Source organism: Oryx dammah, unplaced genomic scaffold (genome assembly GCF_014754425.2).
Source record: "Oryx dammah isolate SB20612 unplaced genomic scaffold, SCBI_Odam_1.1 HiC_scaffold_6, whole genome shotgun sequence".
NCBI classification, from domain to species: Eukaryota; Metazoa; Chordata; class Mammalia; order Artiodactyla; family Bovidae; genus Oryx; species Oryx dammah.
Genome location: NW_024070190.1, coordinates 24,749,038 through 24,768,895, shown reverse-complemented (window position 1 = coordinate 24,768,895; position 19,858 = coordinate 24,749,038). Strand labels below are relative to the sequence as shown.

The following is a 19,858-nucleotide window of genomic DNA, read 5'->3' as shown; positions in this document are numbered from 1 at the left end:
AGTACATTAATAAAATAAAAAGATACGTCAAAGATTGGGAGAAAATATTTGCAAAACACAATCTGATAGAGGCTTATGTCTAAAATATACAAAGAATTCTTAAAACTAAACAATAAGAAAACCAACCAACTAAAAAATAGGCAAAAGATGTGAACAGATACCTCCTCAAAGAAGATATATTGATGGCAAATAAACATATAAAAAGATGCTCAAAATTATATGTCAGTGACTTACAAATTAAAATAGTGAGATACCACTATACACCTTGGAGAAGGAAATGGCAACCCACTCCAGTATTCTTGCCTGGAAAATCCCATGGATGGAGGAACCTGGTGGGCTACAGTCCATGGGGTTGCAAAGAGTCGGACAGGACTGAGCGACTTCACTTTCACTTTTCTTTCACTATACACCTATTAGAATATCTGAAAGCCTGATCACACCAAATGCTGGTGAAGATGTAGACTGACAGGAACTCTTATTTATTGCTGGTGGGAATGCATAATGGTACAGCCACTTTGGAAGACAGTCTGAAATTTCTTACAAAACTGAGTATAGATTTACCATACAATCCAGAGATGGTGCTCCTTGCTATTCACTTAAATGAGTTGAAAACCTAAGTCCACACAAAACCCTACCACAGAGGTTTACAGCAACTTTATTCCGAGTTGCCAAAAGGGGTCTCACAGAGTCGGACACGACTGAAGCGACTTAGCAGCAGCAGCAGCAGCAGCAGCAACCAAGATGCCCTTCAGTAGAAGAATGTAAAAGCATCATTACAGCCCAGACTCTTGGCTCCTTCGCAGTAGCTGTCTCTTTGGCCTTTTTACGTCTTCATTTCCAGGACTTGAATTTACTGCCATGCCCTCTGAAGAACGGAAGCTCTTTGTGGGAGGACTCAACTTCAGCCCTGATGGGCAAGCTCTGGAAGATCATTTCAGCAGCTTCTGACCTGTTTCTGGGGTGGTCATTGTCAAAGACTGGAAGACACAGCTATCCCAGGGTTTTGGTTTCATCACCTTCAACAGTCCAGAGTGTGCCTTGGATGCTATGAGAGCCTTGAATGGAAAGTCTCTGATAATTGTCAGATCCATGTAGACCCCCTGGGCAAGTTGGCCCCGGGGAACAAGAGGAGGTGACTTTGACTGTGGATGTGGTCACAGTTACTCTAGAGGAGGTGGGGACCGGGACTGTGGAAGCGACAGGTATGACAATTCACCTGGAGGATATGGATATGGACATGGAAGATCCAGAGACTATGGTGGCAGAAGTCAGGGTGGTTACGACCACTATTTAGGAGGAAATTACAGGGACAATTATGACAACTGAGATGCATGCACGTCCCATGTAGATACACAAGGAATAAAACTTCTGATCCAGGACCATCCTTCCAAATGGCTGTATTTACAAAGATTTTTGGAGCTGCACGGAAACATCTGTTTTTAGTACATCTACCTCTTTTTTTCAATTGAGCTCCCAAGGTAGCTTGTTAAAGACCTTTCAGAAAGCTCCATGTGTTTTTAAAATTTTTTTTCTCCCATTTAAAGAAAACTTCTGAGACATTTGTAGAGTCTGAGTATTTTTTCCTTTTTTTTTTTTACCAGTTTTTCAGTTCAGGCTCCCTGATTATTGGTTCTGACCAAAAAATAAAAAAAATAAAAAATGTTTAACTAGACAGATTGTTTTAAATAAAGTACATCTAGGAACATTTTTTAAAAACCTGCATGTTTAATCACGGTTGGGAAATAATTTCCAACGGTTAACTATAAGAAATCAAGAACATGATTGAAATGGGAAGTGAAGTATTAGTTGCTCAGTTGTGTCAGACACTTTGTGATCCCATGGACTATAGCCTGCTAGGCTCCTCTGTGCTTGGAATTCTCCAGGCAAGAATACTGGAGTGGGTTGCCATTCTCTTCTCCAGGGGATCTTCCCAATCCAGGGATCTAACCTAGGTCTCCTTATTGCAGGCAGATTCTTCACCATCTGAGCTACCAGGGAAGGCCAAGAACATGATTACTTAGAGGTTATTTTACTCTAGCACTCTGTCTGATTATATAGAAGTTTTCTAAAAATATTTGTTATGTCATTTCTTTTTTTGTTTGTTTGTTTGGTTGTGCTGCATGGATTACAGGATTTTAGTTCCCTGACCCAGGATTGAACCTGGGCCACAGCAGTGAGAGACAGAATTTGTAATCCCTAGGCTGCCGGGAAACTCCCTCATTTTTTTCTTAATACTGGAAATAAAAAATGTTCTGTTGTGTTTCATGTAACATTTAGGATGTCCTTCACCAGGATGATTAAAAAGATGAAACCTGAAAACAAAACAAAAAATACCAACACAAGCAAGTTATTTTGAAATATGCAAGTAAATACCGGAAGAATTGTTTAAAGAGTTGAAAGTGGTTGCCTCTGGGGAAAAATAAATAGTGAGGATGGGGTGAAAAATTAGTTTTTGTTGTAATGAAAGAAGACTTTGCCTCTTAAGCCGTGTTAGTGGCTCACTGTGATAAAAATTAAAAAATTAAAAAAAAATGACTATAGAGAAAGGAAGATGCACATATAGAATGAGCACCAACTCGGAGTCAGTGTTGTTCCAGACCTGTTCTCATGCTTTGGCTCATGTAAACCCCGTCTGATGTAAAGCACCTATCACTTTCCTATGATCCAGATGAGGAAACAGAGGCCCAGAGATGCCAAGAGCCTGCCTGGGGACACATGTCTAAGAGCTGCTCGATCCGTTCATTCCTCTGGTTCCACCACTTGGAGCAGCTCCTACCAGCACATTATTATCATTATATTTTTCTCTGGGTTAGTTCTTCTAAGGAGAAAAGGTCTTCCCCCAAAGCCTTCCTCCAGCCTCTGCTGCCTTGGGGACAGAACTTTGTCAGTGATTTGCTACAATCCAGATGGAAGGTTCCACTTGGCTCCGAAAGCATGCCTTTTGGGAACACTGAGATTTGAGATAAGCCTTGGGATGTGAGTGGAGAACAAGTAAATAGGAGGGGATGGAATATGAAGGCTGGGAGAAGGGCAGTCACTTAGGGATGCGTGTGAGCCTCAGGGAGCAGCTCCTCCACAGCTGGCAGGCCCACGGCCAGGCTTTGGGGCTCGGCCACCAGCCCGGAATCTTAGAGTCAGAGACACATGCGCTCCACCCATTCACAAATTCCGGAAACGCTTTTGAAGACCCAGGGGCAGGCAGTGAGGTGGGATCGAGGGTATGGTGTTGAATCAGACACAGACCTCTGCCTTGAAAGGTTCATAGACAGCAAATGAGACAGAAACACGTACAGATGGATAGCCAAGTATTTATGATCCAGTGGGATCATAAATAAACATTACAGGGACAGAGTACAGAAAGAAGACAAAAGAAGAGGCCTTGTTACGGAGGAACTGACATAGGGCTGGGTCGTGATAAATGAACAGACGCATGCCAGCAAAAGAAGTAGGGAGGGGCCCCCAGGCCGAGAAAAGAGCAGGTGCAAAGGCATAGCAGCTTGAATGGATGCTGAATCACAGAAGCACAGTGAAAGGCTCTCAAGGCTCTTTGGAGCAGCCCCGTGGAGCTCGGAGGAGCTGGTGTCCTGAGATATGGCATTCATTCCTGGTCACTCTCCTTCCTTGTGCTGTGACCTAAACAAAGTCATCTTGCCTCTCTGAGCCTCAGTTTCTTCCTATATTATAATGGGGATGGTATACTTTGATTTTTTTAACAACATGAAAATAATACATTGTAGGTTTTTTTAATTAAAAAAAATGTTATGCCCATGTATGTCATGGAAAACAAGTTTCTTGCTCCAGTCCTTTCTACTCCGACTCACTTCCTCAAGGAAACCTCTTTTAACCATTTATCGTATTATTTAGGTGATAAGCCTCTGAAACACTAAATAAAATGCTGATGGTTCCATTTATTTTTTAAAATATATGTTTATCTTATTTACTTGGCTGTGCCGGGTCTTAGTTGCAGCAAGAACATGGGATCTTCAACCTGCAGTTGTGGCATCTGGAATCTTAGTTGTAACGTGCATGTTCCCTGACCAGGAAACTAGAACCCAGGCCCCCTGCATTGGGAATGCAGAGTTTTAGCCACTGGACTACGAGGGAAGTTCCATTTGTTGATTTACGGACTTTAGGTAATCTATTGATTCCCCGGTATGAAAAACAAAAATTTAGTTCACAACACATCCTCCTTTTTCTCCTCCTCCGTTTCGCTCGCCTGCCTGTGAATCTATCTAGTCTATGTCTTCTGTTTACCTTTGAACATTTAAAGAAAGTACTTACACTTCTATCCCTTGTTTTATCAACTCTAGTCAATAACTCAACAATCTTGAATGAGAATGAAGCTATTAACACACCTACTTTTTATTTCATTTCCCCACCTCTAACCAAGTATTCTACTGACTATACATTTATTTTTAAATTGTCAAAAATTTTAACATTGGCATTCTGTCTTCAGTCGTCACTAAGTTTCTATGCTCTGTCTGTAAATTGTTTCTAAAAATCAAAAATAGTGTTTATATTCTTATGACTACGTATGGTTTCCTATGTAATCAATAGGATGCTGTAATTACACTGTGAGGCAAATGTGATAACCACTACACTACGGAAACTATAATTACATTGTCTCTATTTTTTTTTCTTTTTTCCCTTGGAGCTTATAACTGCCTTTCTTTTTTCCTTATATTGTCTTATTTTGCCCTGTCCCTAAGTTTTTCCAGTGTCTCAAGGATAATACGGAATCTACAGAATTTCTAGATTATAAGCGCCTCAGGAGCTGGCATTTTCCTCTGTTTGGGCACTGCTGTGTATCCTCAATCTGCCATCTTGAACTTGAAGTCAGAATAGTTTTCAATCTACCTCTTAAGACTATTTACAAACTGCAGTTGTGCCAAAACAACTTTATAAATGTAAATTACTATCAATGTAGAACTATTATTTCCATTATTTCTATTTAATTGTATTGTTTCTGTTTAAATGCAGTAAGCTTCTCCATCACCTCCGAGGTGAATGACTTCTTCAAACCCCTTGTGCGGTAATGAGAGGCTCGCTTCCCGCATTTAGACACCTCTGATTCCTGGAACATCTTTTCTCTATCACTTTACATTTTCCTCTCTGAAAGTTCTTGCTATGGGGTCTAGCTCTTCTTTCTAGTGTCTCAGAGTGTAGGGCAGCTCACTTCTTCACGGACCAGTCCTTGGTCAGCCACGTCACGACCTTCTTGGTGTTCGTGTATAGAATGTACTCCCAGCTCCTTCCTTCGTCACCCCACCACGCGACTTTCCACCCTTCACTCGCCTGACCTTGCTGCCCAAAGGGCAGCACCTACAACTGTCCACAGATTCTAGGCCCAGCTGAGTCCTCACAGCAGACAGTAGATATATGAATGGTATCATTTTCTTAAACTCTCAACCCTTAAAACATCATGAGAACCAAATATAGAAAACAACCACCTCTCTCTTTCATTTAAAATGTCGTGTATTGATAATACACAAAATACGTACCAAAAGTCCAACATTGATACTCTACCTTAGTACTGCAATCACAACACAGCCACCCAGCATGGAGCTGTTCTCAGACCAAGTCCTCACGTCAGCTTGCTCCTCAAACTCCAGCCCAAGAACACAAGCTGGTCTGTGGTGAATTTTTCATTTGTTTGCACAAAACAGAAAAACGGAGGGCAACAGAATGAAAGTTCCATAAAGTTAAATTTATTAATGTAGAGGACTTTTCTTTATTTGGACATTCTGTTCCTCTTCCTTATTTTGGTATTAAAATAAAAAGTATCAATATTAAAATGTGTATTAAAACTGTTTTATAAAATGATGAGTGATTCCCACTCATTGGTTCCAGGAACTACATTTTGGGAAAACTGAAGTGCGGATCAGATCATATTTTAAATGGACTTCTTGGAAACTAAAATGTGGGGAGTCTTATGTAGTCTTCCAGATTGCAGACTGCGTGCGGTAGATGTTGCTTACAGGCCCTGTTCAGTCCTGTCCGACTCTTTTCGACCCCATGGACTATAGCCCGCCAGGCTCCTCTGTCCATGGGGATTCTCCAAGCAAGACTATCGGAGTGGATTGCTATGCCCTCCTCCAGGGGATCTTCCTGATCCGCGTCTCCTGCTTGGCAGGCCGATTCTTTCCCACTGAGCCACCTGAAAGACTTTTTTAAGATGCGTCAATTCCATGTGGGAGGCTCAACCTCCAAGAATCAAATATGCTGTGTTTCCTCAAATCATGAACCCATTACAGAGAAATGACTATGGAAAAGAGGGGAGGAAATGATGAAGGGGGTAAATAGGGTAAGATCATGGAAAGCCTTCAACATTAGTTTTCGGTGCCGCCTGTGTATGAGAGGAATATGAAACATGCATATTCCTGGGCCCCAGCTCCTGATGAGAGGTCTGGAGCGGGCCCAGAAATGTACGTGTCTACAGACTGGTACCCATGTGAGGGCTCTAAGGACCACACCTTGAGAACATGGAGTGCAGATGAGACATATCCATGAACAGAAGGCCCGGAAGCTACAGATATCATGCAGAGACTCAAACCTCTGAGAACCTAGCGGCAACTCCTTCCAGGCTCAAAGTAATGGGGGCGGGGAAAGCGGCGCTGTCTTCTTTCTATCGGACGAGAGGACATCCCAGTAAAGCCCCTTGTTCTCCCCCTGGTGTCTGAATGAGATACTGCAAGTCAAGGCTCACAGACCGAGAGAGCGATGGATGAGCAGCTGCCCTGGGAAAGGTAAGTGGACAAGGTTCAGCTCAAGTCTTGCCTCTTCCAGAAAAGTTCTCTTAACTTCATTCTCTCATCTGTTCTCCTAAAGCCCTCACTTCTGAAACATACCACCTCTCTCTCCCAAGCCTCCTGCTAATGTCTCTGAAATGGTTATTTTCATGCTTGTGGGGATGTAAAAAGCTTTCTCTCAGAAAGCCTTGGGGATACCTTTTAAGGTGGAGATATGCATATAGTACTTAGAGTTATGAAGATAGCAACCAAGGAACAAATACCAGCGATGCAGCTGGACAGGGAGAAGGGGAGAAGGAAGATAGAGTAGCCTCTCATCTAATCCAACCGAACCTCAAGAGAGTAGATAAAGTAGGGTACAGCAGAAAGGTTGCATACTCTGACTCTCCATTTCTATGACAGTGTGCAAAAGGCAAAATCTTGGAGACATAAGTTGAATCAGTGGTTGTTAGGGAAGATTTGGGGATGAGCTGGAGAAGGTAAATGCTTTGTAATCAGACTTGGAGGCAGGAAGCGCGGAAAATATATCGGGGGGCAGAAGCAGGATAGAGAAAGTCCCAGAAAGCGTTCTACCTCTTAGACCATGCCATAATGGTGGGGGAGAAACCTGTTGGGCCATGCACAGCACTCTCCCATCTCTGTCCTGGCAGCTAACTAATGTCTTAGGGATGTGAGAGGCCCAGGAAGAGACGCTGGCAAGGATTTCAAGAGGGGAAGGTCACAGGATCTTGCGTAGGAGTGAGAACAACAATAAGAGCAACTGATGAACTTGCCTTCCAATGCAGGAGACATAAGAGACATGAGTTTGATCACTGCATCAAGAAGATCCCCTGGAGGAGGGCATGGCAACCCACTCTAGCATTCTTGCCTAGAGAATCCCATGGACAGAGAAGCCTGGCAGGCTACAGTCCCTAGGGTCGCAAAGAGTTGGACATGACTGAGGCAACTTAGCAGGCACGCAGGACTTGATTCAAGCTGCCCATGTGCCAGGCATTGTGTGCTATAGACATCTAATCCTCACAAATGGTTTTGTCATTATTGTGGTTGTTGTTCTGTCTCTAAGTTGTGTCTGACTCTTTGTAGCCCCATGGACTGCAGCACACCAGGCTTTCCTGTCTTTCACTATCTCCCGGAGTTTGCTCAAAGTCATGTTCATTGAGTAGGTGACACTATCCAACCATTTCATCCTCTGTTGCCCCCTTCTCCTCCTGCCTTCCGTCTTTCCCAGCATCATTATTATCCCCATGTAACATAGGAAACTGCTGGAGCCCAGAGATGGTAGGTAGTCTGCACAAAGTAACAGCTAAAAAGAGAGAAGAGTATTTGAACACAGGCACCTCTGGCTCCAGTGCCCTTGCCCTTACGCACCACCATGCAGGCCATATCCCATCACCCCAGTGATGGCAGAGTCTCTTCTGCCACCTTTCTGCCATGTGCCCTTCCTGCCTGGGCTGGCATACTTCTGTTGGTGGGTACTCACTATTTCCCAGGGAAGGTCATGCCACAATGGACTTGAAATTGACCTCAATGCATTTACCCATAACCCAGTTACTCCTTCCAGTCCTGAGTGCTTAATGCTACCCATCAAACATTTCCATCACCTCCTGGGCACTGGGTGGGTTTGCATTTCTAGCCCCCTGAAACTACATGCTTCCACGTGACTTCCTTCGACCAATAAAATGTGAAGTTTTAGAAGCCAGTGTGCAGATCACCTCTTGCTACAGTGTTGAGGGGAGGGGAGGGAGAGGGGGGCTCTACCTGAACTATTTCAAATCCTAAAAGATGATGCTGTGAAAAGTGCTGCACTCAATATGCCAGCAAATTTGGAAAACTCAGCATTGGCCACAGGACTGGAAAAGGTCAGTTTTCATTCTGATCCCTAAGAAAGGCAATACCAAAGAATGTTCAAACTATCGCACACTTCAACTCATCTCACATGCTAGCAAACTAATGCTCAAAATTCTCCAAGTGAGACTTCTAGAGTAGGTGAGTGGAGAACTTTCAGATGTTCAAGCTGAATTTAGAAAAGGCACAGGAACTAGAGATCAAATTGCCAACATGTGTAGGATCATAGAAAAGGCAAGATAATTCTAGGAAAACATCTACTTCTGTTTTATTGACTATGGCAAAACCTTTGACTGTGTGGATCACAACAAACTGGAAAATTCTTCAAGAGATGGGGATACCAGACCACCTGACCTGCCTTCTGAGAAATTTGCATGCAGTTCAAGAAGTAACAGTTAGAACCGGACATGGAACAACAGACTGGTTCCAAATCGGGAAAGGAGTACATCAAGGCTGTATGTTGTCACCCTGCTTATTAACTTATATGCAGAGTACATCATGAGAAATGCTGGGCTGGATGAAACACAAGCTGGAATCAGGATTGCCGGGAGAAATATTAATAGCCTCAGATATGCAGATGACACCACACTTATGGCAGAAAGTAAAGAACTAAAGAGCCTTTTGATGAAAGTGAAAGAGGAGGGTGAAAAAGTTGACTTAAAACTCAACATTCAAAAAACTAAGATCATGGCATCTAGTCCCATCACTTCATGGCAAATAGATGGGGAAACAATGGAAACAGTGAGAGACTTTATTTTCAGTTCAATTGAGTTCAGTCGCTCAGTCGTGTCCGACTCTTTGCAACCCCATGAATCGCAGCATGCCAGGCCTCCCTGTCCATCACCAACTCCCGGAGTTCACCCAAACTCATGTCCATCGAGTCGGTGATGCCATCCAGCCATCTCATCCTCTGTCGTCCCCTTCTCCTCCTACCCCCAATCCCTCCCAGCATCAGAGTCTTTTCCAATGAGTCAACTCTTCACATGAGGTGGCCAAAGTACTGGAGTTTCAGCTTTAGCATCAGTCCTTCCAAAGAACACCCAGGACTGATCTCCTTCAGGATGGACTGGTTGGATCTCCTTGCAGTCCAAGGGACTCTCAGGAGTCTTCTCCAACACCGCAGTTCAAAAGCAGCAATTCTTCGGCGCTCAGCCTTCTTCACAGTCCAACTCTCACATCCATACATGACCACAGGAAAAACCATAGCCTTGACTAGACGGACCCTAGTCAGCAAAGTAATGTCTCTGCTTTTGAATATACTATCTAGGTTGGTCATAACTTTTCTTCCAAGGAGTAAGCATCTTTTAATTTCATGGCTGCAATACCATCTGCAGTGATTTTGGAGCCCCAAAAATAAAGTGGGAGCTGCAAAGTACACTGCAGATGGTGACTGCAGCCATGAAATTAAAAGATGCTTCCTCCTTGGAAGGAAAGTTATGACCAACCTAGACAGCATATTAAAAAGCAGAGACATCACTTTGCCAACAAAGGTCTGTCTAGTCAAGGCTATGTTTTTTCCAGCAGTCATGTATGGATGTGAGAGTTGGACCACAAAGAAAACAGAGCACCGAAGAATTGATGCTTTTGAACTGTGGTGTTGGAGAAGACTCTTGAGAGTCCCTTGGACTGCAAGGAGATCAAACCAGTCAATCCTAAAGGAAATCAGTCCTAATATTCATCGGAAGGAATGATGCTGAAGCTGAAGCTCCAATATTCTGGCCACCTGATGTGAAGAACTGACTCATTTGAAAAGACCTTGATGCTGGGAAAGATTGAAGGCAGGAGGAGAAGGGGATGACAGAGGATTAGATGGTTGGATAGCATCACCAACTCGATGGACGAGTTTAATTTGAGCAGGCTCCAGGAGTTGGTGATGAACAGGGAAGCCTGGCATGCTGCGGTCCGTGGGGTTGAAAAGAGTTAGACCCACTGAATGACTGAACTGAAGTGAACTGAGGGTAGGGGAGGGAGGGTGGGGAATCATGTCTGAAGGAAAGCCCTCTTGGGTTGGATTCCTAAATGACTAGGACATGCGGAGTCCCTCTTGTCTCGTACTGGGACATGAGCAAGAAATGAGCCTTGGTTGCTTGGGTATGTAAGCCACTGAGATTTGGGGATTGTTCATCATCACAGCCAAACCTAGCCTGTCGTGACTTACTTGGTCCCACAGAGTAAGTCACTATGCTCCAAGCCAGCAACAACCCAGCCTCCTCTAAGCCTTCTCCAAGCTACCCACTCCAGTCTTCTCAACTGAGCCTCTTAGGACTGAGTTTGTTGACTTGTCACCTGATCTTTTCTTCTGGACAGACTGCAATGTGAGAACGAGTCCAGGAGCAATCAGCAAAGCTCATTACCTCTCCCCGCCTCCTCAGCCCTCGGCCTCAGCCTTGCAATGATTATACTGAGCTTTGCTGCTGCTGCTGCTAAGTCGCTTCAGTCGTGTCCAACTCTGTGCAACCCCATAGATGGCAGCTCACCAGGCTCCACCATCCCTGGGATTCTCCGGGCAAGAACACCAGAGTGGGTTGCCATTTCCTTCTCCAATGCATGAAAGTGAAAAATGAACGTGAAGTCACTCAGTCGGGTCTGACCCTCAGCGACCCCATGGACTGCAGCCTTCCAGGCTCCTCCGTCCATGGGATTTTCCAGGCAAGAGTACTGGAGTGGGATGCCATTGCCTTCTCCATACTGAGCTTTAGGCAGGCAAATAAGGCTCACCTTGTCCCTGGGTTCCATTCTGAGCTGCCTGTTTCCAATTCTTTGGTGGCGGTAGTTTAGTCACTAAGTTGTCTCTGACTCTTTGCGACCCCACGGACTGTAGCCCACCAGGCTCCTCTGTCCATGGGATTTCCCAGGCAAGAATACTGGAGTGGGTTGCCATTTCCCTCTCTGGGGGATCTTCCTGACCCAGGGATTGAACTGACATCTCCTGCTTGGCAGGCAGATTCTTTATCACTGTGTCACCCAGGAAGCCGTTGGGCCCTGGCTAAAGACGGAACTTAGGATTTAGAATTAGAGTGACCTGGATTTATATCTTGGCTCTGCTACTAACTTACTGAGTTATTGTGGGCAAATTACTTAACCTCTCTGAGCCTGTTTTCAAAAGAAAGACCAACCTTGAGATGGTTGTATCAGCCAAGCACCCTGCTCTTCCCTGGTATCTAGTGGGCTTGTACAGATGTCATTTCCCCTCTTTTCCTCCTAAACCCCATGTCTTTCAGGCTCACAAAGCGGGGGGAGGAGAAGGCATTTCTGGAATGAGGCCCCAGGCAGTTCCTATACCATTGCAGTGCTCCCTTGGTCTCAGGCCAGTCGGGGGGCCCCATCCACCTCCCCTCCCAGGTCGCAGCTGTCTGCTCCCCTTACCCCCGTCTCAGGGGGCTGCCCCATGGGGCTAGGAGAGAGGGAGGTGGCCGCCAAGCTGCAGATGTTCAGAGCTCAGAGAAGGCTGCTGAATTAATCCCAGGGCTGCTGGCGAGACTGGGCCAGCGCCTCAGAAGTGGGCTTCCAAGAGGCCCTCTCCTGCCTGCCGGCGGCCTGTGGCTCAGCTCGAATTTCCGAGGCCCCAGCTCAGGAACAGCTGCATGGCTTCCCCTCCCTGCCTCCGTGTTCTCTCCTCTCTTCTCCCGACACGAGTCAAGGAGACTGTTGAGCAGGGCTAGCCAGGGGCCTGGAAAGAATCCAGAAGGCTCCCAGACACTCAGCCTAGGTCTCTGAAACCCCAGGGAGCTCAGACAACGTGGGGTTTCTCGGGCCTCTCTGCTTGTTTCCTGTGGCTCTTCATTTGGCCAAAAACCTCAGGACTGACTTTGATGTTTGGATTGGTGTCCACCCCTTTGCTCCCTGCCTGGCTGGCCTTCCCAAGACACCTCCCCAGTGTGGCAGGCAGAGCCAGACTTGGGGTGGGGCCTCGTGGTTCAGCGGCACCCCCACCTATGAGCCTTCCCAGCCTCATCCTCCCCACCCCCCAGGCCCCTAAATATCCCCCAGGGTTGAACCTCTGACCTCCCTTTCCACACCCCCATCAAAAGCCCCCTACCCTGCCCTCCACCAGCAGAGGTGTGTGTTGGGGGGCGCTCACTACCATTTCCTGAACATTTGGTACATGAAAAGCTTGTTTTCTTTCTTCCTCAACTATCTTGCTTTTTCCTCTCTGACAAATAAGGAAATGGAAAACCAGAGAGACTAACTTCTTCACAGAAATATGAAGTGGCAAAATTAGGATTTGAACTCACTTCTGATGTGCTGATGACTTTTGAGCCCATGGGCCCTCTGCACCCAGCCACCTGGCCTGGTCAACACCAGTCCAGTCCTCTAGCCTGGAGCACACAGTGGGGCTGCATGATTCACCCCGACCTGGACCACGAGTGTCCCATGAGCTGTTGATGTGTGTGCCTTTCAGATGAACACATTTGCCCAAGCGTGAGAATGAGGAGAGGATGATAGAGCTGGTGATTTAGGAAGCAGGCGATGAGAGGGCCAAATCTACCACCCTCGATTGGGTTCCCAGTTTCCAGCTCAATGCATGCTCATTTTCATGCTGGGAGTGATTCTGAGTGAACTTAAGGGTCCATTCGGGTGTGACCTTGAAGCACAAGCCAGCTGCCGCTCAGGGATCTGACCCAAGCCGGTATCCTCCTGGGCAGGGCAGGCCTGTATCCACAGGGGCCTGTGTAAGGAGGAAGGCCAGGAGTGGGGCAGAGGGGAGACTGGTACTGGAGTGTCTGAGGTGGTTTGGGAGGATGATAGCCCTGCCGTGGCAGTGCAATGGGCTGAGCTGAGGTCTAGCCACCCACGGAAGAGCAGCGTTGTAGGGGCACTGGGAACCTCACAGCTCCTCCTCTGTCAAGGGGCATCATTTTCTCATCTCCTCAGTGGGGGTGGTATACAGTAGGTACTAGCTAAATGGGAATGGCTGCATGAAGCTGAGTGAATCCCCGGAAGGAAAGACTCGGCATGAGGAGGCTTAAGAACACTCCGCCTGCACTCAGGGCTGGCCTGGAACTGAAGATGGGTTGAATCTCAGTGATAGAAGAGGAGGGGGTATTGGTGGGCCAGTGGTGGGATCTGGAGGCAGTAGAGGTTGGGGAAGGAGAAGTGGCGCTGAGATTAATGTATTAAGTTAATTTATGAAAATTACAATCCATGTTACAGAATTCACCGCTTTAAAGTTATAATTAAGTGGCATTTAGCACATTCACAACAGCACACAACCACCGCCTTTATCTAGTTCCAGAACATTTTCATCATCCCCAAAGGAGACCCCTTACTCATTAAGCCATCGCTCCCCAGGCTCCCCTCTGCCCAGCCCCTGGCCACCACCCAGTCTGTTTTCTGTCTCTTGGATTTACCTACTCTGGTTCAGATACATGAATTCAAACACGTGACCTTTTATGACTGACTTCTTGCACTCAGCGTAATGTTCTCAGCGTTCATCCGTGTTGCTGCATAAATCAGTATTCCATTCTTTTCTCATGACTGAACAACATTCCGTTGGCTGGATACACCACCTCTTGTTTATTCATCATTCAACTATTCACATTGTTGGTGGATGTTTCGGTTGTTTCCTCCATTGGACCCGTTTTGAGGTGAAAGCCACTGAAAAGCTGAGGTCCCACCATCATCACCCAAACCTTAGAGTGAGTAGCACTTCAAGCAAAGTCCCCCCATGAAGTCCTTTCCTGCCCAGGCAGCTGCTATGGTGGCCATAGCGGCGTGCTGGAGCGGCTGCTGGGCAGCATGCCCTGCAGAGCAGCTGAGTTGCTTGGCCTCCATTCAGATCCCCTGACCCAGTGCAGAAGGAAAGAGGATGGGAAGAGAAGGGAAGGTGGAGGAAAGCAAGCTGAGGGTAAGTTCCCATGGAGGCCACTGGAAGCTCCTGGCCCATGAGTAGAGTCCACCATGTAGGAAGCCTAGCTGTGTCTGAGTCTCACTGGAGCCCAACTGACCACCATCAGCAGGACGGGGCTTGTCTGAGTGGGAAAACTGAGCCCCAGGGAGCGACAGTGGCTTGAACAACCTGGAGCCAAAGCAGAGATCAAACCTGGATGCTCTGATTCCCAGCCTGAGCGGGCTCTGCCCTCCTGACATCAGCATGGGTCCTGGTGTGGGCTTAGAGGGGCTGCCCCATCTCTCCGGTGGGCCTGTTCCTCAACCAGAAGCAGGTAAGGGGTCTGTCTCTCTATCATATGTGGGGACAGAAGAGGAAGGAGCGAGCACTGGATCTAGAGCCCTGGGGTCGAGCACCCCCCAGCAAGCCCCTCCCACCCTCACAGCTTCCCTTCCCCACCCCCCCACCTGTAAAGTGGAAACTTTAGCTCCCTGGCAGGTGCTGGTGGGGTCCAGATGAGTCCATACATGGGACACCGGTAGCAGGCTATAAAGTCCTATGCCAACTCTTGGTTCACTGTGGCCCCAGCAGGCAAGATCTGGCCATCCTATCTCGGAAGAAGGGCTGTCCCAAGAGTGTGTTTATCTCACCCAGCTCTGGGCCAATAACGCACTTGATCCAACCCAGCCCCCAGCCACAGTGCCAGCCCCAAGGAAAGCACAGCACCCTGTCTGTATTAATCGCCTCCCCCAATTCCATGCCAGACTTGGGCTAAATTAAATGCATCCCCAGCCAGCAGCTCCGTCCCCAGAAACTGAACACATCCTTCCCGGCTCCCCTCCCACCCACAGCTGTGCCCTCCCATGAGGCCGGCGGCTGGGAGCCTGACAGGCCTCTATCCGCAGGCCTGGGGCTGCCCTCTGGCCTCTGGCTGTCCCCAGCAGGACCGAGGACGCTCCCCCACACCCCTCACCATGGCTTGGCCTAGGTGGGAGGTTGGCATCAAGTCCCTCCATCCTTCCTTCCTTCCTTCCACAAACATTTTGAGTGCCTTCTAAACATCCTGCTTCCTCTCCTCTAAGTACATGGAAAACCAAACACATTCCTGCCCTCGTGGAGCTTACATTCTAGTAAGGAGAGACAGAGAGAAAATCAAGTAAATCATGCAAAGTGTTAGAAGGTGGAAAGCACTCTTTCAGAAGACAGATAAAAGAGACCGGTGTGAGTGGTCAGGGTGCAGGTGGGTGAGCATGAAGGGCGAGTTGCCATCTGAAAGGGGAAGGTGGGCTAGGCATCGCCAAGAGGCTGACTGCCGAGGAGGCCACGGCAGTCCCCACCGGTAAGGCTGATGTTTGTAGAGCGCTGGCGGCAGGTCGTTTTGACCGTTTCCAGGGGCAGGGAGGGCAGAGTTGTTGACATGGCCATTCCGTCCAGCTCGGGGCTGGCTCCTCCTGCCTTAGGCAGGGAGGGGTTCGCTTGTGGGTGGAAATCCCAAGGGAGCGGGGCAGCTGGCCTGGCCCAGAGGGGACCTGCAGTCGGGGATGAGCCAGTGCGAAATCTCGGTCTGTGCCAAGGATGCTGGCCTGTTCAGAACAGAGGAAGCCCCAGCTGACACTGAAACAGGCCTCAGCTGCGCAAACTGACCAACTAGGTGGGGACACGGGGGCGGGCACCTGGGGGCCGTGAGCCACAACACACACGCTGCTAAGGTGTGAGCCTCCCGTCCTGGCTCCCCCTGTGCCAGACCTGCCATCTGCACATACACACACTCACACACGCACACACACACTTTTTCTTTCTAGCACACATATGGCATATCATGTATCCATCACAACACACGAGCATGTGCCCACAACACAGAACCTGCAGACTAAGAAAGACCCACCATCACACTCTTGCACAAGAACATCGCAACATTCACACATGCACCAACCATTGTGTCACACACATTCACACTCCCACACACCCTCAAGTGAAGACTCCACACACACACACACTTCCACACACACACGCTACTCCACACAGGCACACACATACACACATCACCAACACACATTAGATACCCGGTCACCACCACATGCGTGACACACACACCGTACATACCCCACACTCTGGGTAACGCACAGGCCTGAGGAGTCTAGACAAGCTCTCTGAAACTGTCTTTGTCACTCATGGAACTGGGACACCATGACATGTCCCCTGACGACCAGGGCAGGGAGGAGGGAGACCTTCAGCATTTTCTAAGTGTTGTTGCATAAAATGTCCACTAAAGAAGAGTTTTTCTTTCACCATGCAGAGGCCTCTGGGACAAGGAGAAGATCTGGCATAAATACCAGAAACTGGGCCTTACTCCTAGCCTGGCTGGCTCCAAGTTACATGTCACTGGGTACGTTTCTCTACCCCTGGAAACCTCGGTTTCTTCATCTGCAAAATGAGAATGAAAACTGTTTATTCCAAACTTCTCAGATGGAGTGAAACTCTGAGAAATTGCTTTGTAAGCTGAAGAAATACCAATACAAAATAGGACGTCAGAAATTCATGCAAATGGTCTGAGCTTTGTTGTCCCTCCCTCATCCCACCCCCTCACACTTCCTGTTAAGTCCAGGCACCCTTCACTCTTCGGGGAGGCTTGAGCGGTGGCCCCGGCTGCTTCCAGGGGAAGCTTAATGGAGTGACCCAGGAAGTGAGACGGTGCTGCAGGATGGGCCATCTCTAGCTTCTCAACTCAGGACCCAGCAGGAAACGATTCTTACCAGCAACTGCCATCCCATGGGCTGTCAGGGGCTGAGAAGCCACAGCCACGAAGGGGAGAACACCCACTGGGGAGGAGACACAGAGCCGCAGTACCGTTCACCCAGCCCCCGCCTGCCCCACCCTACGCGCGGCTGACACTTTGCAGAGAGCACCGGAAGGATATTCAGGCTGGAAGAGAGCTTCTCTGTGCGAGGTAACAGCTGCTCTGAGCCATCACCTGGATGGGGGTCCTCGGCAAGAAGGGAGGATCTAGGCCCCCGTGGAGTGCTATCAGAGCGTGCAGTAAGCTCTTGAAGCCTCCTCAAAGATGGGAGCTCTGTCCTTCTCAAAATCCGCAAAGGCTGTAGTAACTTGGGTGGACACAGGCCTGCAGCTGGAGCCACTTGCTGCTTTGCATCTCTCTCACGCAGCAACCCTCAGGGCAGCAGCCCTGTGTCTTCGGGGGACAGGCTCTCCGCAGCTTCTCTGCCCTCATCTTCATGGTCCAAACTGGCCCACTGATGTGTCTGCACTCCAGACGGCGGGATGCTGTGGGACAGCCTGCAGTCTCTATCACAAAAGGCGAGGCGAGGAGCCCTGACACTGCTCAGTCTCTGTTGTCACCCCTTCCACGGTTTTCTTTCCTTGTCTCTCGGCTCTGTGCTGGGGTGACCTCATCCCTGCACACTGAGTCCTCCCGGCTCTTCAGCCTCTGGCTTCTGGTTAAATTAATGACGAAGGGGAAGAGGGATTCTGGAAGGTAAGAGGAGAGAAGGGAAAGGGGATTCTGGGAAGGGGGATTCTGGAAGGTAAGAGGAGAGTGCACTGGGCTGTCTCTCCCATGCTCCCCACCCTCTTTTCATCAGCATCTCTCCACCTGCAGATGTGACCTCCATGATCAGGTTTCCCTCAGGAGACCTCTCCTCCATGGCTTCTGCTCTCAAGGGGCCCAGAATACAATTTTCTCTCCTAACCCCTTCAGCCTGGGAGCTTCCCCTCACTATTAGTCTCTACAAGCCTCTTGCTTCCCTGTCTGTTCCCCTAACCTGCCCACACTCTGTCAACAGTTTCTTTCTTACAGCATCTTCATGGGTACCACCTGGACTGATTCTGTTTCCTGCAGAGACCTTAATGGACACAGCCCTCAAGGGAAAATGATGTCTAAATGCCTGGCACAGATAGAATATGCTTGACTCTTGTGATCTAAGCTCTGGACCATCAGCAATGACTCTTCTCACTCCTCTCTCCTTGCAGATTCTGCCTTCTCCTATATTTCTTTCTAGATGTGCCCTGTGTCTCCACAGACTTAATCTGAACACATAGGTGGAATTTAGCACCTTCCCTCAAAAGAATGCAATCAAAACTTCCACCTCAGTACCTGAATGAGTTGGCTGAGAATGGAGGACGCAGGATGAAGAGATTGATTTTCTCAGCCTCCATCAAAAGCCTGGGGGTCTCAGCCTCACTTATCAATATCCCACCTCTTACAGAAATCACACGAATGGCCTCTTTGGAGGATGGCCAACCAATTTCTGCTTGTGCCCTTCTGGTGACAGGGAGCTCAGTGCTTCTTGAAGCAGCCCATTCTATTTCTACATGGCTTGCTCTCAAACTAGTGAGAATCGAAGTCTATCTCCGCCCAGTTCCTACCCACAGGACACAGTGGTGACTGTTACACAACTATGGTGACTGAAGGTGTCAGTAATTGTGTCCTCGAGTCTCCTCTCCACGCATCGTGTGTCTAACCAAGCCTCCCTATAACTTTCAGGTGACCTCCTCTCTCCCTCCTTCCCTTCTTTATCTGATATAAATAGTTTACAGACTATTTCCTGGGGAGATGGAGGAAGAATCACATCTCACCTCACACAACAGAAACTTAACATTTCCCCGTAAACATTTTTATTTTCCTTTCAAAATTCCTTTATCCCGCTGTATCTTGCTGTATCCTGCTGATACTTACCTTCCTTCCCCTCCCCTGTCCCCTTCTCCAAAGTGGTCGAGTCTGTCACCCTGAGGCTCAGAATCCCTCCATAGCCTCCAGGCCCACTGCCTAGTCTGTGAGACTGTACTTTTCTCAGTCACCACCAGAGGTCTCCCTACTTGGGTCCTTCCTCAGTTATCAATGCAAAGAAATACAGGAAAACAACAGAATGGGAAAGACTAGAGATCTCTTCAAGAAAATTAGACATACCAAGGTAACATTTCATGCAAAGATGGGCACAATAAAGGACAGAAATGGTATGGATCTAACAAGAGCAGAGGAGCAGAAGATATTAAGAAGAGGTGGCAAGAATACACAGAACTATACAAAAAAGATTTTCAGGACCCAGATAATAATGATAACATGATCACTCACCTAGAGCCAGACATCCTGTAATGCGAAGTCATGTGGGCCTTAGGAAGCATCACTGCGAACAAAGCTAGTCAAGATGATGGAATTCCAGTTGAGCTATTTCAAATCCTAAAAGATGATGCTGTGAAAAGGGCTGCACTCAATATGCCAACAAATTTGGAAAATTCAGCAGTGGCCACAGGAATGGAAAAGGTCAGTTTTCATTCCGATCCCTAAGAAAGGCAATGTCAAAGAATGCTCAAACTACCGCACAATTGCACTCATCTCACACACTTGCAAAATAATGCTCAAAATTCTACAACCCAAGCTTCAACAGTACATGAACCATGACCTTCTAGATGTTCAAGC

General features: G+C 47.8%; 1 pseudogene; it reads left to right on the top strand.

Moving 5' to 3' along the window:
- Positions 1–800: 800 nt before the first annotated feature.
- On the top strand, positions 801–1,623 carry LOC120865366 (annotated as a pseudogene).
- Positions 1,624–19,858: the final 18,235 nt, after the last annotated feature.